We start from the raw sequence: 27,136 nt of genomic DNA on the forward strand, positions 1-27,136 counted from the left end.
CGAGGGCAGGTCCTAAACTGAACTTTTCCGAAATTTTGTGTGGGAGGTACCCGAAGGAGTGGACCGATTGAGTCCATATTAAAACCTCATCATCCTGGTAGAAATTTCACTATGTGCAGAGTATGGACCAAATTGATTACTCCCTTCAAGAGTTATCGTCCGCACAAATTTTCCGAACATTTTCGAACTTTGGTGGGGGAGATACCGGAAGGAGTGGGCCGATATAACCCATCTTCGAACTTAAACTAAGTTTGGACAAAATATTACGAAAGGCAAGATATAGACCGAATCGGTTCATCCGTTCGAGAGTTTTCGTGCGCACCAGCCAGACAGACAGACAGACGGACGGACATTGCTCAATCGACTCCAAATTGTCTGAAATACATTTCGTCCAAACATACGTGGGGTCTAAAACCATTATTTCGATGAGGCACATTTTGCCCGTATGAAAGTGTATATACCCTCGCACATAGGTTTCAATAAGGAAATTTTTGCCCAAACCCCTATTTTTGATGTTTCGAAATTTTATTTTTTTTTTTTTTTTGCACAGAATAATAAAAAACACACAGGTCATCTGAAAATAATTAGTTTTTATAACTACCGATAGATGCCGTTAGTTGGAGCAGTGTCAAAGTTGGCACTTAATTGTAAAAAAAAAATGTGTTGTAAAATAGACTATTTTTGTAGAGTTGTGTCGCTGCATAAATATAGACAAGTGAGACCAGAGTTATAATGAATTGTGAAGCTGGTGGTGAGTACTTTCATAATATTAAAAAAAGAACTAAAAATTTTGTAAAATTAGAGTAGCAAATTCCCTGTTTGTATGTATACTGAAAATTATTTTTTTCAAATATTTTTAAAATATATTTAAACTCTTAAAAAAATGTCCAAGTTTGTCCACCTCCAAATTGATTTTGGAAGATAGCTGGGGAACTGAACTAATAAATTGAGAAATAAATTCTTGCTCAAATTTGCTACAGTTAAAATAAAGTGGATTTTTCTATTTGAAGATGGGAGAATTTTTTGTAAATACCTGTTGTGATTGTACGTAGTATCCAATTGAAATAGAACGATAATACCCACATCTATCAACCGATTTTTCTTAAATTTAATATTTAAGGGTTTTAGAGTGTAGAAAACAAGTATGTGTAAGTTTTTTGAAAATAGGTCCATTTTTTGTCATAGCCCCCACATAAAAGTACCGTCCGATGCTAGATATTTTGTGGATTTTGCCGACACTTTATGACCGATTCGGCTGAAATTTGGTATTTCGACCTCTTGGAAGATATGAATCCTTCGTACCAAAAATTATTAACATATGTCAATGTTTTGGTTTAGACCCCACACAACAGGTCCACCCTGTTCAACAAATTTTGGATGTTTTTGGTCATTTTGGTCGATAAAACGTAAGAATTGCTGCTTGTACACATTTAATATAAATAATAATTAATTTCAATACAAAATGGACGTTGAAATAGTTTTGGCCAGAAAATTTGGATTTGAGACCATTGTGCCTCGTTAGCAAAAATGCTGAGTAGGAGCAGTGGTGTAGGATATCACATGATTATCCACTTCCTACTATTGCTCTCACTTGTTTGACTTATTTGTTTTTATAGAAGTCCTACAAGTCTTCTGCTAAAAGTCTTATTGGTCTTCTCATCTTATCTTCTATGAGAGGGCTTATTGGAATACTATAAAAGACCTTGTAATCTTCTGTGAGAAATCCTACTGATCACCAACATGAAGACCAACAAGTTTTCTTCATAAGTCCTAAAATCTTCTATGAGGAAACATTCTGCACTCCAAAGAAGAGATTAGAACAATTTCTATGAAATTGTGTTGGCTGGTGTTCAGGATAAATCTGGAATATTTTCATAACATTTTTCGTTCCACTCTTTCGGGTACAATTTCACAAAAGTTTAAAATGTTTATATTAAGTACTACTAACATTTGGAATGGATCTAGTTTAAGACCTGTCCCTGGATTCTTTTTTTATGAAAATATGAAATGAAAAATATTTCCTTTATAACATTTTTCATTTGACAGTTTTTCCCTTTATAAAAGTTTTCATTTCACATTTTCACAGAAACAGAATTGAGCCCCTGGTCTTGAATTGCTCCTGATCCGTATTACACTTACATAAATATACAAGTTTTGTCATTTGCATTAAACAATCCAAAGAAGATTTTTTTCTCATATCTCACAATCCTGAGCAAAGCCTACTTTAGAACCTTTTATACAAGCGTTATAATTTTGATGAAATATGTATGGAGATAAATGCTTGGACATCATCGTGATCTCTCCTTGCATGCTAAATTACCGGCATTGCCTTCATTCACCGTCCTCCTTGACAATTTCTGTTTCATGTATCCTTGTCTATGAAATCATTATAGAGTTTTAAAGTAGGTTATTTGAATTTAACACAAAATTTTTATCCAACCGAGTTTTAAAATGATAATCTGAGCGTATAATCAATATGGAACATGCGTTACAAAATACCTTAAGGAAAAAAAATAAAGCAAGTAAAAAAGCGTTAAGTTCGGCCGGGCGGAACTTTTCATACCCTCCACCATAAAATATTCTGAACTAAAATGGAATAATTAGTTTTCATTCCTGTCCCCAACTTTAAGTGGGTACGTTAAAATGTCAGATAATGTACATAAAATGCTTCTTCGGGAGGCCCTTTTTATAGAGCCTATATCTAACTATGTATTTTGACAATTTTTGGTGGGCTAGAAATTGGGAGTTACCGTTATATAGGGGTTATAATAAAACATGAACCTATGTTGACAGTTTTTGATGGGAGTCTTTAATGTCAAATAACTCCTAATTCGGTTAAAAATTGCAGCTAGAATCCTCAAAATACCGAAAATCGGTACATAACGTGGAAACTTCAAATGTCATTAACAGCTAGTTCGGAGGTATGTGGGCTATACGAAAATATGAACTTAAATGAACAATTTTTGTTGCAGAATTTTTGTTGGTTTTTAAATTTCGAATTACAGAAAGTTCGTCCAAAAAATAAAGGTAAGGTACAGAAAATCGGGAGGTTTGTTTTGGGGCTATAACAAAACATGGACCTACGTTGGTTAAACATTTTAAGTAAAATCCTCAAGTAGCGAAAATCGGGAAGTATCGTTATATTGGGGCTATGTTGAAAATTGTTGATGCAGATGTGTGGTGACCACTACAACCTTCAAATGTCAAATTACTGTTAGTTCGGTTAAAAATTGTAGATAAAATTGCAAAATTACTGAAAATTGGGAGGTACCGTTATATGGGGGCTTTATCAATACATCGACCTTTCTTGACAATTTTTGGTGGAGAGGTGTGGTGACCACTAGGAATTTCAAATGTCAAATGTTCAAATTACAGATAATTCGGTTAAAACTTGTAGGTAAAATTCTCAAAATACCGAAAATCGGGAGGTACCGTTATATGGGGCTATACCAAAACATTGACCTATGTTCATAATTTTTTCGAATATAAGTGTTTTGGTCAGTAAGAACCCTATATATCAAATCATAGCTAATTCGGTCCAGAAATGTGACTTAAAACCTCAAAATACCTGAAATCAGGCGGTAACGTTATATGGAGGCTATTCCAAAACATGGACATATGTCCACTAGTTATATAAGCTTATTGACACTTAAGAACCCTAAATGTAAATTTATAGCTTAATCGGTCTGAAAATGTAGATAAAAACGTCAAAATACCGTAAATCGGAGGTTCCGTTATATGGGGGCTATACCAAAACGTGGACCTATCCACAAGTTTTCTTATATAAGTTTATTGACACTTAAGAATCCTAAATGTCAAATTATAGCTAAATCGGTCTGAAAATGTAGCTAAAAACGTCAAAATACCGTAAATTGGAGGTACCGTTATATGGGGGCTATACCAAAACGTGGACCTATGTCCACAACTTTTGTTATATAAGTTTACTGACACTTAAGAACCCTAAATGTCAAATTATAGCTATATCGGTCTGAAAATGTAGCTAAAAACTTCAAAATACCGTAAATCGGGGGTACCGTTATATGGGGGCTATACCAAAACGTGGACCGATATAGCCCATCATCGAACTTGATCTGCCTGCAAACAAAAGACGCATTTTCCCAAAATTTCAGCTTCCTATCTCCATTTTTGTGGATTCTAGAGTGATTACCACAGACGGACGGACGGACTTGCACAGATCGACTCAGAATTTTACCCTGATCAAGAATACATATACTTTATAGGGTCACAAATGATTATTTCAATGCGTTACAAACGGAAAAACAAACTTAATATACCCTCCATACTATAGTGGAGGGTATAAAAATATATGGTCCAATTATAGGAAATAGTTAAAAATGGTGCATGTTTAATTCATTTTCTGTGGTATTGGAAATTTCCCTCGGAGTCGACTCCGGAGTCAGGGTCGGATATCAGAGACATCTTTGCTTCTTACTCCACTGTTCTCAGGGGTCAACCTGTTGCAGTTCTCAAGGTGGCATTCTGTTCGCTTTTACTGAGCTAACGGGATCACCTTATAAATAGTCGGACGGCTACAAAATTTAACAAACAATAACAATAATTTAGGCGAAAAACTGGTATTGGGTAGAAGTGTTGGTTATCACATAGTTGGCCCCGCTCGACCATAGGCCCTTCCTACTTATTTTGTTTTGTAATCGGACATTGACAACTTTAACTTCTGCACGTCTGGCGAATTTTCCAACACTAAACAAATAAAAACTATTTTTAACCACACATATTAGATTTGTTATTAGAGTTGTAGATACTAATATGTTAGATGTTAGACAGTGTTTTATTTAACTTGCTTTGGTGTCCGTTTAGTTCAAATCTGGTAACTCATTTCTAACACAATTGCAGTTGACCAATCGAACTAAAACTTTGCACACTTTTCAGATTTGAATGCCATTACATGAATATGAAATAAAAAAAAATGGTGCATTTTTACAGTGTTTTATTCCACTTGCTTTGGTGACCGTTTAGTTCAAATCTAGTAACTCATTTTAACACGTTTGCAGTTGACCAATCGAACTAAAATGTTGTTCCTTTTTAGATTTGGATGACAATACATGAATAAAACCAAAACCAATATGGGCCCATTTTTTCCTACAGCCCACTATAGGTAATTTGCCCAGTTTTTGAGGCAAAAAGTCGATTTTGCAACTTTTAATAATAATAATTTTTAAGTTGGCATTGAAAAAAGAACATGTCAAAATTTATTAATATGAATGATATTTTTCAAAATAGCGTCATTATCGCTGTTTAAATTGCAGCCAAAGAGAGAATTTCGAAGAAGAAATAAAAATATATATATTGTAAGGCATATTTCAATGTATTTAAAACCGCGGAAAAATAAACCAAATACAAAAGTATGTAAAATGGAATAGATTGGCAATTGCGAGAGGAATTTATTTAATATATAATATAGCTTAAACATTTTGGGTAGCGACCAAAAAACACAAAACGTAAGAAATAAATATTTTATTTTTCTTAAACTCACTTCATATAGACTTATACTAAATTGGCCGTGTTTGGCCGTGATTTTGCCACCTAGAACACATTATTGAAAGTCTTCGGCAATGGTATTACTAGGTTTCAAAACCCGATTTTGCCCGTTTTTTGATATTTATAAGATATTATAAGGTTACTTCTTAATAAAAAGTCTTAAAATTGTGGAAGTTTGGTTTGAGGAAATCTATCTATATATATAAAATTGAAATTTGTTTGTCTGTTTGTTTGTTTGTTTGTGCCTTATAGACTCGAAAACCGCTGAACAGATCTTACTGAAATGTTTAGGGTACATTGCTACATGGCCTGGGATGAAAATAGGCTATATCTTTTTTTGAAATTTCGCGTTGATCTGGAGATATAGCATCAAAACCGGAGGTACCTCCAAAAAATTTAGATTTTATGTGCAAATATCTTTAGAACTGTTACAGATACAATCTCCAAATTTTGTATTCGTGTCGGAATTTGATGTAGAAATAAATTTACCAAATTATATTCAAATCGGTTCAGATTTGGATATACCTCCCACATACATATATTTTCGGCCGATTTCCTTATTTTATGCACCAAACATGCTATTTATGTCCAATTTCAATGAAATTTGGAATGTGTGGCGGAATTTGTTTTAGAAATAAATGTTGCCAAATTATATCGAGTTTGGTTCAGATCTGGATAGAGCTCCCATCTACATATATTTTCGGCCGATTTCCTTATTTTATGCACCAAACACGCTATATATGTCCAATTTCGCTGAAATTTAAAATGTGTGATGGATATTGACCTAGAAATATATGTGCCAATTTATTTTGAAATCGGTTCAGATTTGGATATAGCTCCTATATATATTTTCTGCCGATTTCATGTATTTGATGCACCAAACACACTATATATGTCCAAATTCACTGAAATTTGGAATGTGTTACAGAACTTGGTCTAGAAATAAATGTGCCAAATTATATTGAAATCGGTTCAGATTTGGATATAGCTCCCATATATATTTTCGGCAGATTTTCCGCATTTGATGCACCAAACATGCTATATATGTCCAATTTCGCTGAAATTTAGTGGGTCTGTGGCGGAATTTTTTTTAGAAATAAATGTGCCAAATTATATCGAGTTTGGTTCAGATTTGGATATAGCTCCCATATACATATCTTTTCGGCCGATTTCTTTATTTTATGCACCAAACACGCTATATACATATGTCTAATTTCGCTGAAACTTAGAATGCGTGATGGATATTGGCCTAGAAATATATGTTCCAATTTATATAGAAATCGGTTCGGATTTGGCTATAGCTCCTATATATATTTTCTACCGATTTCATGTATTTGAGGCACCAAACACGCTATTTATATCCAATTTCAATAAAATTTGGACGTGTGCCTGAACTTGGTCTAGAAATACATGTGCCAAATTATATTCGTCCGATTTGATGAACTTAATGCACCAAAAACGCTGTATATGCACGATTTCAATGGCGTTTGGAATTTATGACGATTATTGGCCTGGAAATAGATGTTCAAAATTATATCGAAATAGGTTCAGATTTGGATATAGCACCCATATATATTTTCGGCCGATTTCATTTATTTGATGCACCAATCACGCTGTATATGTCCGATTTCAATGACATTCGTAATGTGCGACGGAATTTGGCCTAGAAATAATTGTACCAAAATACTTCGAAATCGGTTCAGATTTAGATATAGCTCCCATGTATATTTTCGGCCGATTTCATGTATTTGATTTGATATATACGTCCCATTTCAATGAAATTTGTATCATTATTGACATATCTATATCAATATTGGAGTAAAAATTATCAATAACAGAAGCAGTTATCCTAAGGGTAATTTAAGATGTCCCAATAGGCTGAATAAATTACAAGTATCCTCAAACGTAAGGTACTCAATTTCAGTGTTGTTCCTAATTTAATTATCTTCTTTAAAGGAGAGAATGGACTCAGGAGTGTTAGAGTATATACAATTTGTAAATGTGACCTACGTAGGACCCATTCATTTATTTTTCACTTAGTCGTGGTAGCGAAGCGCACCGGGTTAAGCTAGTTTATATATATATATATAAAATTGAAATTTGTTTGTCTGTTTGTTTGTTTGTGCCTTATAGACTCGAAAACCGCTGAACAGATCTTACTGAAATGTTTAGGGTACATTGCTACATGGCCTGGAATGAAAATAGGCTATATAATTTTTTGCAATTTCGCGTTGATCTGGAGATATAGCATCAAAACCGAAGGTACCTCCAAAAAATTTAGATTTTGTATAAAAAAATCTTTAGAACTGTTACAGATACAATCTCCAAATTTTGTATGCGTGACGGAATTTGATGTAGAAATAAATTTACCAAATTATATTCAAATAGGTTCAGATTTGGATATAGCTCCCACATACATATATTTTCGGCCTATTTCCTTATTTTATGTACCAAACATGCTATTTATGTCCAATTTCGATGAAATTTGGAATGTATGACGGAACTTGGTCTGGAAATAAACGTGCCAATTTATATCAAAATCGGTTCAGATTTGGATATAGCTCCCATACACATATATTTTCGGCCGACTTCCTTATTTTATGCACCAAACACGCTATATATGATTTCGCTGAAATTTTGAATTTCTCACGGAATTTGTTCTAGAAATAAATATGCCAGATTATATTGAGATTGGTTCAGATTTGGATATAGCTCCCATACACATATATGTTCGGCCGATTTCTTTATTTTATGCACCAAACACGCTATATATGTCCAATTTCGCTGAAATTTGGAGAGTCTGACGGAATTTGTTCTAGAAATAAACGTGCTAAATTATATAGAGATCGGTTCAGATTTGAATATAGCTCCCATATATATTTTCGCCGATATCCTGTATTTTATGCACCAAGCACGCTATATATGCCCAATTTTGCTAAAATTTGAAATGTGTAACGGAATTTGGTCTAGACATAAATGTGCCGAATTATATCGAAATCGGTTCAGATTTGGATATAGCTCCCATATATATTTTCGGCCGATTTTACGCATTTGATGCACCAAACACGCTATATATGTCCAATTTGGCTGAAATTTAGAATATGTAACGGAATTTGGTCTAGGCATAAATGTGCCGAATTATATTGAAAACGGTTCAGATTTGGATATAGCTCCAATATATGTATATTTTCGGCCGATTTTCCACATTTTATGCACCAAACACGCTGTATATGTTCAATTTCGCTGAAATTTGGAGAGTCTGACGGAATTTGTTCCAGAAATAAATGTGCTAACTTATATAGAGATCGGTTCAGATTTGAATATAGCTCCCATATATATTTTCGGCCGATTTCCTGTATTTTATGCACCAAGCACGCTATATATATATCCAATTTCGCTGAAATTTGGAATTTGTTACAGAACTTGGTCTAGAAATAAATGTGCCAAATTATATAGAAATCGGTTCAGATTTGGATATAGCTCCTGTATATATTTTCGGCCGATTTCCTGTATTTTATGAACCAAACTCGCTATTTATGTCCATTTTCGGTGAAATTTGGAATGCGTAACGGGATTTGGTCTAGACATAAATGTGCCAAATCATATCGAAATCGGTTCAGATTTGGATATTGCTCCTATCTATATTTTAGGCCGATTTTCTGTATTTGATGCTCTAAACACGCTATATGTGTCCAATGTTGCTGAAATTTGGGATGTCTGACGGAATTTGTTCCAAATATAAATGTGCCAAATTATATCGAGACCGGTTCAGATTTGGACACACTACATATGTCCAATTTCACTGAAATTTGGAAAGCGTGACGCAATTCGTTCTAGAAATAAATGGGACAAATTATACCAAAATCGGTTCAGATTAGAATATAGCTCCCATATATATTTTCGGCTGTTTTTCTGTATTTTATGCACAAAATGTGAATGTGAGACGGGATTTGGTCTAAAAATAAATTTGACAAATTATATCGAGAGCGGTTCATATAGGAATATAGCTGCCCATATATATTTTCGGTCGATTTCATGTTTTTGTTACGTATGTTCAATTTCAATAAAATTTTGAAGACTTAGCAGTCAGTAAAAGTCATTATTATTTACAGAAGTACTTATAGTCGGGAAGGAATTGACCAAGGCTACAGCTATTAAGTATCATGTCTTTGAGAGACTTCTTAAGATTTATGTTTTATTATGATATATCTAAATCATTAGGAATACTTATAGCCGGAAAGGCTTTCGGAGGAGTGTTACCTCCTGAAACATACCAAAATACCATACTAGCTCTATAACAACCCTGAATAGGTATATAACGCCTTCATATCTCCTATATTTATTCGTTAAAATATTAAAAACATTCTGCCATTCCATTATATTTTATCGTAGTCGGGGCAGCAAAGCGCACCGGGTTCAGCTAGTAAACAATAAATGTAAAAAATATTGTTGTTTACAATTTCATTGCAAGTAAAATAAGTAATGGCGACAAATTGTTCGGTATATCCGTCGTTTTCTATAAACGTTGCGGCAGTAGTAAGCTTTATTTTAACTCTCTATTACATATTAATCATTCATACGGTTTAAGGAAGTACTAAACTCGTCTTTATTAGCGTATATTCAAAAAATATACAAAACTGTAGTAACAATTCATTGGAAAATCTACTCGCGGGGACAAAATTGCTGTTACTTACTACCGTGATCGTTTTCAACAGTTTGTTGTGTATAAGAAAACTAATGAAAATTTTATTGGAAAAAATAGCTTTGTTCGTTATATACGTAGTTGCTTATAACCGTTGTTCGTTATATCCGAATTTATCTGTAAAAATTTTTGTTTTATCACACTTTTACACATAAATAATTTAAAAAGTTAAAAAATCCTTTAATTCCGCTGTTATTAATTTTTGTCTCAAAAACAGGGCAAATTACCTATAGTGCAGCCACCATATAACGGTACCACCCGATTTAAGATATTTTGAGGATTTGTTCTTCATTTTTAGTACGAATTAGCTGTAAGTTGGCATTTGGAGTTCCCAATTGTACAGAAACTTCCCCACTAAGAATTGTGGACATGGGTCAGTTTTTGGTGTAGCCCCCAAATAAGGATACAACCCGATTTCAGCCAATTTAAAGCTTTTATCTACATTTTCGACCTAAATGGACTGTAATTTGGTTATGGACTATCGATTGTCAGACTATCGTTTTAATCGCTGTCCTAAAGCTTTGTTTATATTGGATTCCAAATCAATTATTTTTCAAATAATTCTCCACAAATAACAGAAAAATTATATTTTGTTAGCCGATGCAAACCTCGTTTTTCGACAGCAATCAAAACGATAGTAGGACTATCGATAGTTTGCCAGCTCTACTTTTCGGTGGTCAAAAAATTTATTTAATAAAAAGTTAAAAATAAATGATAATTAAAAAAATAAGTTTCAGTGTTTTATTTACAAATGTACTTAAAACTAGGAAATAATTTGTCACTTAGCTTCAATAAGTATATTCTTCCACATGATGGAATCTCTCAAATAAAACGCCTGCATTTAAATTAAAAATGGAGGCAAAATGAAACGGCAAGCATTTTATGTGAGAGATTCCATCATGTGGAAGAATATACTTATTGAGGCTAAGCGACAAATTATTTTCTAGTTTAAGGTATATTTATAAATAAAACACTGAAACTTAATTTTTTAATTATCTTTTTTAGTATCAACATTTTTCACATATGTTTTGAAAAGTTTTATTTGTTTTTTTTTTTTTTGTTATTTCCTTGCTTTTATTCTGTGTTAAGAAAATTAAATACTGAAAAAACTTAGAATAACTACCACTACAAGGAAATTACTTACGTGTCGTTGTTAAAAAAATTTAATAAGAAAACTTGCTTAAGGTGTTCAACGCACAAGTGCTGCCTTGTAAAGGATACTAAAAACAAAAACCAAGAAAAGCAAACATTCAGATTTTTGTATCCTTCAGAATATTTATGACACTAAAAATTTGTTTACATTTTCTTGGCAGCAGGGTTTTTTCGTTCTTTTTTTTTTTGTAAATATCAGGATTTAGTTACATTTTACATAACAAGGATTTTCTCAAATATTGACCAATAATAAATCACACAAAAAAATATCCATTACAAATTTGATATCCAGCGGTGTTTACTTTGTTTTTGTGAATTGGGAAAATATGTATTCTTTGTTATTTGTGTAAATAAAACTTTTATAAGAATGTAAAAACAGGCAAGGGGAATATTTCAATTTTAACAAGTAAAGAAGGAGTAAATTTCGGACAAGCTGACATTTTTACCCTCAGCCATAATAAAATTGCAGTACTGAAGTGTCAACTAAAAATTAAAACGTAAAAATTACGCTTACTGACTTTTATTAAAATCAAATAAATTTGAAAATATAAATAGAACACCTTCGTCACCATAAAATTAAAACTTTTTTGCAAATTAAAGCCGATTCGTTTATCGATAGGTATATGTGGTAGATAATGTGACTAAAAACTTTATGGTCAAATATGAAACAAAATATAAATGTTAAATGAAAATATAAATAAAGACCATGTTATGCTGTAGCTATATTCTAAAAATTGGGTGGCGTTTATACTTCGGGCCTATACCAAAACATGGACTTATATTGAAAATTTTTGGTGGAGTGACCACTAGAAATGCCTAATACCAAATTAACCACTAGGAATTCTAAATGCTAAATTTCAGCTCTTCTGACAATTTTGGTGGAGAAATTTCGTGACTACAAGAAGCCTCACATATCGAAAAACTACCTGTATTTTCAATTACAACAAAAACATTTTGCTACACCATCAAAAATGGGCAGGTACCGATACATGACATACGCAAAACTATTGACAGTTTTTAGTGAAGAAGTTTTGTTTCCCCTGGCAATCTCAAATTACATGTAGATCGGTAAGAATGTAGCTAAGTTCTAAAAATCGGGAGGCGCATATACTACGGCCCTATACCAAAACATGGACATATATTGACAATTTTTGGCGGAGCGACCACCAGTATCGGTAGTTCGTTAAAAATGTAGTTAAAACCATAAAAATACCGAAAATGGGGGGATATACAAAAACATGTGGGGGATATACAATATGATATATAATATGAACCTATGATGAAATTTTTTGGTGAAGAAGTTTCGTGACTACAGGAAGCCTCAAATTTAATATTATGGTTAGTTCAGTCAAAAAATATACTTAACCCTCAAAATGCCCAAAATGGGAAGGTACCGCTATATGGGGGTTAAATAAAAACATGGACATAGGTTGACAATCTTTGGTGTAGAAGTTCTGTGACCACTAGAAATCTCAAATTTCAAATTACAGCTATTTCGTTAAAAATGTACATAAAATTCTCAAAATACCGAAAATCGGGAGGAAACGTTATATGGGGGCTATACCAAACAAGTGAGCAAAGGTTATGGTCGGACGGGGACGACCATGTGATACCCTACACCATTGCCCCTGTGAAATAGCTTTCAGCAAATCAAAATTCCTTTATGAAACAAATAAGCCTATTGTTTAAAATTACTGTCGATTCTGCCACCTTATCACATTAAGCTTGGGACCTACAGTTTATCGCCGAGTCCGAACGGCGTGTCCTAAGACACTACTTTTAGAGAAGTTTTATATGGCTGCAATACTCAGAAAATGTCGCCAACATTGCTGAGGTGTATTTTGCCACCGTTGAAAGTTTGATGTTACCTTGCCGGGGAATCGAACCCACGACATTCTACGTACAAGGCGGATGTGAAGTTAAAATATAGCTCCACTTTATGGAATAATATTAGAAACGAAGATACGTATTTAATGTCTCCGAAGTCTATTCTTCTAAAATCAAAAAATGTAAAATTTCCATGTTTTGATATATCTAATAGGGTGCCACCGTGGTGGAATGGTATGCACATCCGCCTTTTACGCTAAATGGCCGGGTTTCGGTTCCTAGGCCAGGCTACATGAAATTTTCAACGATGGTAAAATACCCCTTAGTAATGATGGTGACATTTTCTGAGATTTTCAGCCGTGAACAACTTCTCTACATGCGGTGTCGTAGGACACGTCGCTCGGACTCGGCGATAAACAGTAGGTCCCTTATCATTGAGCTAGTATGAATCGGGGTGCACTCAATCATGTGAGAGAAGCATTCCTTGTCCCTACTGGGATGTTTGTGGAACAATTATGTATATCGTTAAACATTTTTAATAAAAGTTCCAACATTGGAAAATTCACATTGGTAGCCCCTTCTGTAGTGCGATGCTCTAACTCATGTTTTGAGTTACAGACAAAAATCGGTAAAATTAAAACGCAAATTATGAATGAAAAGTTCAAATAAAAGTTGACAACACTCTTGTTATCGGTAGTACTTCACGACTGCTTTTTATTCGTCGCTAGCTTACCGAAAAACATGGGTAATTACCGAAATTATAAGCATTTCAATTTTACCGACAATTGTCGGTAACTCAAAAAATGAGTTAGAGAATCGCACTACTGGTACATCCATAAAGATTCTTTGTATATCAGGTTGCTTTTTGAAATACACCTAATATAAATAAATATATGAGCCGCTGCAAATTGTGCCCGGACATAACTCCCACGGACATAACTCCCAAAATGATTTTGGGCGTTATGTCCGCTGCCCTTTGCGGACATAACTCCCAAAATTCATTGGGAGTTATGTCCGTAAAGCATAGCGGACATAACACCCAAAAAAATCGCGGACATAACTCCCAACGATTTTTTCTTTATTTATAAATTATTTCTTTGTTTAATTTTGAAATTTATAGTTATACATTTTTTTAAATTTTAGAGTAGAAGTTAGAATGTAAGCGGAATTATACATTTGAGAAGGCCTAAGTGCCAAACAATACCGAAGTATCCACAAAATACTCCTGATTTCATAAAATTAGTTAAAAACGAAATTATGCCCGAAATTATGTAAGCAGTTAGGAGAAGTTTTAAATTGAAAAAATATTTGTTAAGAAAATCGCGCTATTTATTAAAAAATATTTTCGTTTTTCAGAAAGTATTTGAATATTTGTACAAATACTTTTTATCTTTTTAAATTACTGTTACAAAAACTTTTTATTTTCTTAAATTGTGAAAATATTTTTGTAAAAAAATCGCGAATATTTTTACATAAACTTTTAATCTTCTTAAATTGTGAAAATATTTTTGTAAAAAATCGCGCTTTTCGTTTTTCAAAGAAAGTGTTTCAATATTTTTACAAAAACTTTTTATTTTCTTAAATTGTGAAAATATTTTTGTAAAAAATCGCGCGATTTTTTCAAAAATATTTTCGCCTGCGGCGCTTTTCGTTTTCCAGAAAGTATTTGAATATTTTTGCAAAAAAAATTGTTTTCTTAAGTTGTGAAAATATTTTTGTAAAAAATCGCGCAATTTTTTCACTTTTTTCACAACTTTTTATTTTCCTGTAGGCAGCATTTTTCGTTTATGTTGGAAGGCAAATTTTGAATATATGTAGTTCGATTTGAGATGGCTACTACTTATTTTGTACTTAATTTTCTTAAAAATTTTAAATCAAGTTAATTTTTAATTTTTTTCTTATACATTTGAAATAAAAATTGTATTTAAATAAAAAATCACTTAAATTTTAAAAACGGACATAACTCCCATTGGGACTTATGTCCGCTAAGGGGGGTCGGACATAGCTCCCAAAAAATTTTGGAGTTATGTCCGCAAACCAAGGCGGACATAACTCCCAAAATCGTTTTGGGAGTTATGTCAACATATTTTTACCGCGAGGACTGATTCTGATTAGAAGATCTATCTAAAAACCCTATTAATGTTGTTTGTATACGAATAATTAATTGAAATAAATAACTCCAAAAAAAGAATAACTCAAATCCGCGAGTGCAGATTGGACTTGTACCGAACTATTGTAAGAAAATAATATTCATTTATGTCATAAAAACACCAAAGCTTTACTATTTTAACAGAAGTGATAGAGTCCATGCAAGACAACTAAAAAATTCAGAAAATTACATTTATGGTCTGCTCCAGAACCTGCAAGAATCTACACATTTTTAATAGTAAAAATGTGTAGATTCTTGCAGGTTCTGGAACAGACATTTAGAAAAAAACAGAAAACATTTTTATCAGGAGTCGGGCGATACCAACTACGACTCATAGACTCCGAATTCAACCAGTACTGCGACTGTTTGAGACTACGAAATCCACATTAGGTCTCGGCAAAATTTTAGCTAAGTCCTGACAAAATATGTTAAGTCGCACAACTCCATTCTATCTTAATTGTTTATGAACTCGATGACATTTAAAACTTTCCAGTGCCAACTTGACTGACCCTCTGGCACTGCATTTTAACTGACCCTTTGGCATTGCATTTTAACTAACCCTTTGGGGTAGAATAGGAGGCAATCCAAAGCACGTGTTTGGTACAGGCATTCTGCGGAAATTGTGCAAGCCATTACAAAATATGCCAGAACAAATAAAATGCATTTATTATTTGTGCAAAACAAAAATATTAACAACTTTATTACATTAACACAAATTATGAAAATTCTCCATTGAATTCAATCGCAAACATGCGTGTTTCCTCCGCTTGCATTTGTTCCAAGCTGAACTGTTTTTGCTTCATTTGCTAAATGGGTTGTCTTCCCATCACCAGTTAAGATTTCGACACGTACTCCAACAGCACTCCATTCGGAAATTTTCTTCTGGTGAGTTGCCGGAAAAATGTTCACAAATTAAATATTATTTAGTTTGTATTAACAAATGTTTGGACATGTTAACACGCTTATCTCTTTTTGGAAAATGAAAGCCGCTGCCTGTAGAGATGTACAATCTGATTTATGTACATATAGGGATCTCTAACAACTGCTAATAAAATGTAGCGAACGGAGTGCCTTTTTCACGACTCCGTTTGGACTGCATCCGGATGCTGTTAAATTGTGAGGAATTGGAGTGCCTTTTTTACGACTCCGTTGAGCTGCATCCGGATGTTGTTAAAATGTGACAAGTGGATGTGATTCTTTGGATTGCATCCAAATGCGGTTAAAATGTGAGGACTGGAGTGCCTTTTTCACGACTCCAGTTGAACTGCATCAAAACATGCCGTGACAGAACTAGTCCACATTGCACTACTTCCAATTTATTTTGCTGGGTATTATTATCCTATACTAAATACATATTCAATTTATATAGAGATAGTAGCCCGAACTTGAACCTTTTTTTCTCATTTTGTTTACAAGGATTCAATATTGTATAATTATTCCATAATTACTCAATTTTATATGAACTCTTATTTCAATGTTCGCTATTGTTTATTCAAGTTTTAAAAACAAACACTATGAGTTGTTAAGTGGTAAATTTTCTTTTGCGAAAGTTGCAGGCATTTTATTAAAGATGTGTTTTAGGGCTGAAAACATATACTTCAGCATGGTAGGGTGGGTAAGCTGAAGCGGTGGAATAACATCTGCCACTTTTAATTCCCACTTATCTTTACCCAGCTTCCACTATCATTTCCATTTCTATTTCTTGTTCTATTCTATTTCTTGTGTGTCCGTCCGTCTGTCCATTATAAATTGTAATCAAACTCCAGGCCGCAATTATGGACCGATCGTCACGAAATTTTGTCTGGAGATCGGGTTCAGACCAGAATAGATCCCTATTTTTATTGATTATGATCATGAAATATTTAGCGTTTGAAATGGACCAAAAATATAATATTTATCCAATTTTGTAGCGGCTCTGTAGGTCGCAATAATAGTTCGATCTACGCGAAATTTTAAATAAGGTAAGAGTATATGACAAAAAAGAAGCTTGCAATTTGAGATGGCGATCAGATAATATTTAGAGGGTTAAATAGACCACAACTTTTGTGTGAAAATTTTGAAAATTTTTAATATACACCTTATATCTTTATTCCTGGAAGAGACATTCCGGACAAGTAAGCTATACTTGGAAGAGGAACGCTTGACCTTTCATTGATACGTTGATTTATTTGCTCAGATAACAGAGTAACAGCCTAATATATCCAGTTAGTTGTTTGTAGTGTAATCAGAAGCACGCTAGAGGTCGCAATTATAGGTCAATAGTCACGAGATTTTGCTCGATGTAGGAGTTTAGGTCGAAGAACAGGCCTAAAATTTGGATGATGATTATATCATATTATCTAGTGGGTTAAATGGACCATTACTTTTGTATGAAAAATATAAAAATTTTAAGCAAAGCAAAGTAGCCTACATATGGAAAAGAACTACTGACCTTTCCCCCTGATACAAATTGCAATAATGTGTCTCCTGGGAAACTAAGGGACCTACTGCCTAATATATAATAGGTTTTGTGTAGAACACAACATTTTCCTGCCATGCTACAATTTGTCTCTACCATGATAAAGAAATTCCCAGCATTATTGCAAATTACTTGGAGCCCTAGCATATTGATTGTCCAATTGAATTTTTATACCCTACACTACTATGTAGAAAGGGTATTATAAGTTTGTTTTGGGAAAAATTCATGTAACACCGCAAAATATTCGTCGGAGACCCCCAATGTGGTATACCAATCTTCATATCCTGGCGAGATAAAGCGATTTTGAGATGTGTGTCCGTCCGTCCGTCCGTGTGTCCGTCTGTCCATTATAAATTGTAATCAAACTCCAGGCCGCAATTATGGACCGATCGTCACGAAATTTGGTATGGAGGTCGGTTTCACATCAGAATAGATCGCTATTTGAATTGGTGATGATCGTGAAATATTTAGCGGGTGAAATGGACCAAAAACATAATTTTTATCCGATTTTGTAGTTGCTCTGAAGGTCGCAATAATAGTCCGATAGCCTCGAAATTTTAAATAAGATAAGAGTATATGACAAAGAAGAAGCTTGCGATTTGAGATGGCGATCAGATGATATTTAGAGGGTTAAATAGACCACAACTTTTGTGTGAAAATTGTGAAATTTTTTTATAAACAGCTTATATCTTTATTACTGAAAGACACATTCCCCACTCGTGAGTTACATTTGGAAGACGATCTCTTGACCTTTCAATTGATGTCAATTATGTTGATGTACGTGATCAGATAACAGAGTTACAGCCTAATATATCCAGTTTTTTGTTTGTAGTATAATTATAAACCCGCTAGAGGTCGCAATTATAGTTCAATAGTCACGAAATTTTGCAAGTGGTAAGAGTTTAGGTAGAAGAAAATGCCTATAATTTTGAATGATGATCTGATATTATTTAGCGGGTGACATTGATCATTAATTTTGAATGAAAAATATTCAGATTTTATTTTGGGTCCATGTTTTAATTTCTGGAAGCCATATACCGGCAAAGTAGCCTACATATGGAATAATAACTACTGACCTTTCCCCTGATGCAAATTGCAATAATGTGTCTGCCAGATAACGGGAATACTGCCTAATATGTAATGGGGTTTCTGTAGAGAACCAAAACTTCCTCCCATGCTACCAATTGTCTTATATCATGACAGAGACATTTTCAGTTCCGTTCATCTGTCTCTCTTACTGTCTAGCTGGCTGGTGCGCACGACAACTCCCGAACAGATCTACCGATTGGAACCAAATTTTGCACTTTGTAATTTTTGCCCAAACTGAATTTAATTTCGAATATGGGCAACATCGGTTCACTCCTTCAACACCTCCCCCACAAAAGTTCAAAATTTGTCTGAAAAATTGTGTGAACGATAATTGTCGAAGTGCGAAATCAATTTGGTCCAAACTTTCCATATATTAGTATTCCTTCCAGGTATAGATCCGGTAATACTATATCATTCCACAACTTCAAGTATCTCCCACACAAAATTTGGAAAGGTGAAATTTAAGAGTCCTATCGAATCGTTTTGATTTTCTTCAGCAGATTGTCCTTGCCGTCCCCTTTGCGATGGTACAATTGCAGTGGCAAGTTCATACCTCCAGAGATTATGGCCGAAAAGGTCCAAGAAACCCTGAAAAACAAGCAAGAAACCTAACTAAAATGGCAAATCCGGAAGATAACTCTCAAGGGGATTTTCTGATTGGTCCAAACTTTGCACATCCTATTATTTCATCCAGTCATGTATCAGGTTGGAATATGGACTATATCGGTCCCGTTCTTCGAGTACCTCCTACACAAAATTTGGGAAAAGTGCAATTTAAGGACCAGTTTCGGATCTATTTGAATTTTTTGAAGAAGGTTCTTTTAACGGTACCTATTGCAGCGGTACAATTTTTCCGGAGTAAGTCCATACTTCCTGAGATAATGGTCCAAAATTTCCAAAAAATAATTCTCAAACTTTTTCAAAAATCAGAAGTTAGATTTGGTAAAGCCTTACATTACGATACCTACAAAATATATATTTTTTATACGGCATAATTATTGTGTTTGCTTCTTTTTTGGTCAGATGCTGAGGGTATATCACCGTTAGCGGAGCTGACTTATAAGTACTATCTTACTTAGTGTGTAATTGAATATGAAGGGTTTGGTGTTCCTAACAACAATTTATAATTCTATTATGAGGATGTCCCATTTTCCAGTGCAATGGAAATGTGCTAAAATAATTATGATACCAAAACCTGGAAAACCTGAAAACCTGTTATCATCGTATAGGCCTATAAGTTTATTGTCCATATTTTCTAAACTGTTCGAAAAATTGTTTCGAAAGCGACTTTTTCCGATTTTAAATAATATAAATGTTATGCCAGATCATCAGTTTGGATTCAGAGAAAATCACGGAACACCTGAGCAGTGTCATAGACTGGTAAAGGTTATAAGAGATTGTTTGGAATGTAAGCAGTTCTGTTCTGCAGAATTTCTGGATGTCAAACAGGCGTTTGATAGGGTTTGGCATCAAGGCTTGTTATATAAACGAAAAATGTTATTACCTGCTCCTTTTTATTTATTATTAAATTCATATCTGAATGGAAGAACATTTTATTTATTTATTTATTTATTTATTTATTTATTTATTTATTTATTTATTTATTTATTTATTTATTTATTTATTTATTTATTTATTTATTTATTTATTTATTTATTTATTTATTTATTTATTTATTTATTTATTTATTTATTTATTTATTTATTTATTTATTTATTTATTTATTTATTTATTTATTTATTTATTTATTTATTTATTTATTTATTTATTTATTTATTTATTTATTTATTTATTTATTTATTTATTTATTTATTTATTTATTTATTTATTTATTTATTTATTTATTTATTTATTTATTTATTTATTTATTTATTTATTTATTTATTTATTTATTTATTTATTTATTTATTTATTTATTTATTTATTTATTTATTTATTTATTTATTTATTTATTTATTTATTTATTTATTTATTTATTTATTTATTTATTTATTTATTTATTTATTTATTTATTTATTTATTTATTTATTTATTTATTTATTTATTTATTTATTTATTTATTTATTTATTTATTTATTTATTTATTTATTTATTTATTTATTTATTTATTTATTTATTTATTTATTTATTTATTTATTTATTTATTTATTTATTTATTTATTTATTTATTTATTTATTTATTTATTTATTTATTTATTTATTTATTTATTTATTTATTTATTTATTTATTTATTTATTTATTTATTTATTTATTTATTTATTTATTTATTTATTTATTTATTTATTTATTTATTTATTTATTTATTTATTTATTTATTTATTTATTTATTTATTTATTTATTTATTTATTTATTTATTTATTTATTTATTTATTTATTTATTTATTTATTTATTTATTTATTTATTTATTTATTTATTTATTTATTTATTTATTTATTTATTTATTTATTTATTTATTTATTTATTTATTTATTTATTTATTTATTTATTTATTTATTTATTTATTTATTTATTTATTTATTTATTTATTTATTTATTTATTTATTTATTTATTTATTTATTTATTTATTTATTTATTTATTTATTTATTTATTTATTTATTTATTTATTTATTTATTTATTTATTTATTTATTTATTTATTTATTTATTTATTTATTTATCAACTTTACAATAATTCTAAGCCATCGGGCCAATTTAAATGAATTACATTATATTACATATGTGTATGTATCACTACTCAGAGTGCATATAAAACTAGGTATATGATATAATCCTATAAATACAAATACTCCAAGCCATAAGGCTAAAAAAATACAAATATTTATATTCCCACTACTCAAATGTAAGAAAAGATTAAAAAAAATGTAAAAAAATAAACTATAGATAATAATAAGGTTATAACCCTTCATATTTGAACTGACAGTTAAAAACAGTGAGATCACTAAAATAATAAAAAAAACCAATTTGGCGTTCATCAAACGATGGAAAGAGAAAGTATCTGAGCGTCAGAGTAGGTGTTGCAGAAGATGTCTTGAGAAAGAAGCTGGTGATATATTAAATACTTTTAAATTGTTGGGCAAAATATTATATAGCCGCGCTACTCTTACTTGGAATGATATATCCATTAAAAAAATAGCACTAGAAATATTCAATTGGCTCCTTCTTGTAAAAGTGGAGAAGTTGAACAAAGACAATAAAAAAGTAGGACATTGGTTACGAACCAACTTATAGAAAAACACCAGTAATCGAAGTTTTATAAAATTTGGAAAAGAGGTCCCTAGAAATTTAATGGTATATGGCGTAATGTGATCACGCCTATTAACGCCGTAAACATAGCGAACTACTCTATTAATTGCGAGCGTAATCAAGTCAATAATTCCCTGACCTGCACCAGTGTAAACCTCCAAGCAGTACAAAACAGTAGGCAGAACTAGACTATGAGCCAGACGATATCTAACACTCATGGGCAAATATAGATCTGTGGCATAAAGACATCTTAAAGAAAAATTTATTCTTGAGACTACCATATCAACATGACGGTTAAAGCTAAGTTTATCATCCAACAAGATGCCTAGAATGCTCACTTCATGTACAAACTCAATAATTGTATTGCTATATTTCAATGTCAGATCATGAACCGGAACATTGGAGAAACACAGGGCTTTAGTCTTTGACGGATTGATGTTCAAATTGTTATCTGACATCCAAGAGTACAAAACTGACATAACCAGATCAATTTTTGATTGAAGAACTGGTAAAAATCTGACCTCACCAACAAAAAGCAAGTTAATATCGTCCGCATATGCAAACGGCATGCACCAACTCTGCAGCTTGGGAAATAGGTCATTAATGAACAGTATAAACAAAAGTGGACCCAACACCGATCCTTGGGGTACTCCACTTTTAACCGGAAGAATGCCACTATACCTCCCACCAGCACATACAACCTGCTTTCTGTTCCTTAGATAAGACATAAGGAGCTTACAAGCATTATTAGAAAATCCATACAAAACACTGAGCTTGGTTAGCAATAATGCATGATCGACACGATCAAAAGCTTTTTCTAGGTCAAGAGCAACTAGGACAGATTTTTTGGAACCACCAAAATTAGACCTTACACGGTCAGTTAAACCAAGTAGGAGAGAAGCCGAACTTCTATTCCTACGAAAGCCACATTGTGCATCATGAAGGGAAGAATTACTATCTAAAAATGCAGATATCTGAAATTTGAGGCAGTATTCCACAATTTTAGAACAAACTGGCAGTATGGAAATAGGCCGAAAACTATTAATATCATGGATAGCTCCCTTCTTTACAACAGGAACAATATTTGATACTTTCCAAGCTGTGGGGAAGGTTGAAGTCATTAGTATGATATTAACAAAATAAAGCAAGTGCCTAGAAATCGCTGTATAAATACGTTTCCAAAACTTCAATGATAAACCATCAAGGCCAGCTGCATTAGATTTAATAGACATAAAAGCTTTATCCAATTCTAAAGAGTCAATGCAACGAAATGAGAAGTTGCCATAATCAGGATTAGGGTTATATTGAAAAGTCGAATTTATATTAATTTGGTTATTTACAAAGATACTATTAAGTTCTTCAGGGCTTACATCGCAGTCATAACATTTATCAGCAAATAATCAATATCTCTTGACTTATACCACTCATTATTATTCGGTCGATATTTAAAAGTATATTTATATTATTTAATATTTAAAAGGATACCTTTTAACGGGAAAAATACTGTGAACTTCACTAATGCAAGATTCAAAACTACTCCAAAGCGTATCTACATCAAAAAAATTATACAGTGTAGAAAAATTTACAGAAGAAATATGATCGTGCAGTGTGTCTTGGCTTACTGCACCATAATCGATATATTCAATATATTCCCGCACGGAGTTCACTAACCTATCAACCGATAAAAATATAAAAGAGTGATCAGATATACCAGGACATATAAATTGATCAGACACCAAAACAGACTCTTATACAAGAATTCCGAACAAGTGTAGACGTATCAATGTCAAAAATATTACTATTGAAATCCCCCATTATAACATACTCAGGATAGCGCACCAAAAAATCAGATACCTCATGCTCGAAATCAGAAAAGTTACCGTGAGGTAAATATACTACTCCAACTAGAACCTTCCGACCACCATCCAACAATTCAACAAACAGATATTCGACATTGCTATTACCATCACTTTTATGTACAACTTTAAATTTCAATGTACCCAAAATAAACAAAGCAACGCCTCCCCCACGTTGCGCAAGACGATCATTTCTGACGCAAGAGTAGCCCGTCAAACCAATTTTACTCGAAGGAATGTGTGGTTTAAGCCACGTCTCAGTAACACCAACAACTTTCAACAAACTATCTTCCACCACATTTCTCACCTCAGACATTTTAGCTGACCTACAAGACAGGTTAAAACTACGACAATTGAAATGCCCGATATTAAGGCTATTGCTGAGACCAACAAATGATGAACGCAAATAGGAATTATCATGAATAACATTGCCAAGGTTACAAGAATTCATATCAATGATGGAGAAATTGAAGAAATATATAAAAGCGGAAATAAAGACAATAAAAATAATTATTCTCGAAAACTGCAATCAAACACTACACCACTACTCCCACAAATCAATGAATAAAGAATCTAATTTTGGCGTCATTAAAGCTGGTGTGCCACAAGGTAGTGTTTTAGGTCCCGTTTTATATACGCTTTATACAGCAGATATGCCCGTAAGAAATGAGACTATGATTGCTACTTATGCAGATGATACTGCCGTTCTTGCTATTAACGATGATCCTTCTTCAGCTACTGACTTACTCCAAACACATCTGAATGATATCGAGAAATGGTTTAATAACTGAAATATTGGAGTAAATACTCATTCGTTTCTTCTTATTGGTAGCTTTAAATCTTCAACTGTTATATTTTTTTTTAATTATTACTCTTTTATTAATAATGCAAACGGAAAAATTAAATGTCTTTAATGGCATTTCTCGAGGCTATAGTCACCGTAATTTGTAAAAAGTAAAAAAGAAAACTTTTTCTTTTGAGACTTTTTAATTAGAGGCACATTTTTCCTAGATTTTTTTTCGTAAAATCAGTTCAGTTTAATACTGAAAAATCGGTGCATGTTACATTTTCCTTAAGGAAAGGAAACTGTCCTTCTCCAAAATTGAATGGACTTACAATTCCTTCTGCAGATTGTGTTAAATATCTCGGTCTGCACCTTGATAGAAAACTTAACTGGAAAAATCATATAACATATACGAGACAGCAACTAGATCTGAAGACTAAAAGAATGTTCTGGCTTCTTGGTCCAAAATCAAGACTGAACCTGAATAAAAAATTACTACTGTATAACACCATTCTTAAGCCTATTTGGACATATGGAGTACAACTATGGGGAACAGCCACCAATTCTAATATTGAGATACTTCAACGATATCAATCAAAGACGCTTAGATTGATTACGTGTGCTCCTTGGTTTCTAAATAATAACGCGATTCATAGAGATTTAAACATAAATAAAATTACAGATGAAATTAAAAAAAATAGTACTACGTATCTTAACAGATTAAGTAACCATTCGCATGTGTTAGCAATTAATCTATTAGATGACACAGATTAAATTTGAAGACTAAAACGAAGGCATGTTTTAGACCTCCCATTTATTTAATGAGTTTCATAAAATATGTAATCTGAAATTGAAGTTGTAATATGTAGTTATTGTTAAATCCATTGGGGTTTAACAATTCTGTTATATTGTAGTAATTATTAAATTTGCTGAATGTTTCTTGTAAATAGATTGCAAATAAAAAGAATAAATAAAAAAAAAATTATTTGAATTTCTATTCATTATTATTTGTTATTTCTATCGGTATAAAATATGTATATAACCACAATGAACTATTTTCGAAATGCCCTGAAAATCACCATTACCAAGCATATATGAGGACGATAGATCTTCAATAAACCCACAATCAATGTGAATTTTCCAATTTTGGCATTGTTTAAGTTAGAAACTCTCTATTGGTATTTTCACTACAAATCTCCAGGGAGCCTTTGTTCGCCTAGTTCGGATCGCAGAGAGGCCTCCCTTCCTTAAGTGTTCTCTACAAACCCTCTGAGAAACTATGTTCGCTTACGGCGGACCGTAGGGTGATATTTCCAATCATTGCCCTACAAATCTTCTCAGAGACTATGTTCGCTCAGCGCGGATCGTAGAGAGTACTCTCTTGGTAGTGGAATTTCTCTGCAATTTCTCCCTGGAACTGTATTCGCTCAGTACGGATCGTAGTGAGAACTTTCCAATAAGCAGTGATTGCCTCAGCCTTGATTCACTTTCGGTTTTCATACACAAAACACTTATAGGTCATATCTTCACCTGTACAGACGTATGTACATTTTTATAAGTCGGTTTCTCACCTAAACATCCTTGTTTATACACGTGAATTGTAACGCGTCTCACCCCACACCAGGTAAAGTCATCAGCACTTTTCGCCTAATAAATCACCCACACCAATATTATTATTTATACCAACTAAAAACCTTTGTGTTTTATTTACTCTCCTTTTGTTTATCAGTAACACTCGGGTTTGTATCACCACTTGCTCATCTCCACAAACAACAATTATTCTCTGCGGCCTTTCTGAGCTATCACCTAAACATTTGGTCCTTCGAGCCGGATAAGTTCCTTTGGATTTTGTTGTTGTCCACCCACATTTCATCCAATCGAGACGGATTAGTGGATAAATTACACGGTGTTGTTAGTGCTATTCGCAGTTTTTTGTTCTCTTCTTCACCACAAAAAAGTTTCCCCAATCACCCCTCACCACCATCCTTATCATCAAACCATCATACATTATCACCAACAACAAATATTTCATCAAAAACATACCAGGTATGTAAATTCAGTGTTTTCCATAAGTGAGCAAATCGCGAGAGTTCAATTTTTATACCCTCCACCATAGTATGGAGGGTATATTAAGTTTGTCATTCCGTTTGTAACACATCGAAGTAATCATTTGCGACCGTATAAAGTATATATATTCTTGATCAGGATAAAATTCTAAGACGATCTAGCCATGTCCGTCTGTCCGTCTGTCTGTCCGTCTGTTGTAATCACTCTAGCGTCCGCAATAATTGAGATAGAGTGCTGAAATTTTGCACCCGAGGGTCTTTTTTCCATAGGCAGGTCAAGTTCGAA

The sequence above is a fragment of the Musca autumnalis genome, unplaced genomic scaffold (genome assembly GCF_047663935.1).
Source record: "Musca autumnalis isolate F117 unplaced genomic scaffold, ASM4766393v1 scaffold_1, whole genome shotgun sequence".
NCBI classification, from domain to species: Eukaryota; Metazoa; Arthropoda; class Insecta; order Diptera; family Muscidae; genus Musca; species Musca autumnalis.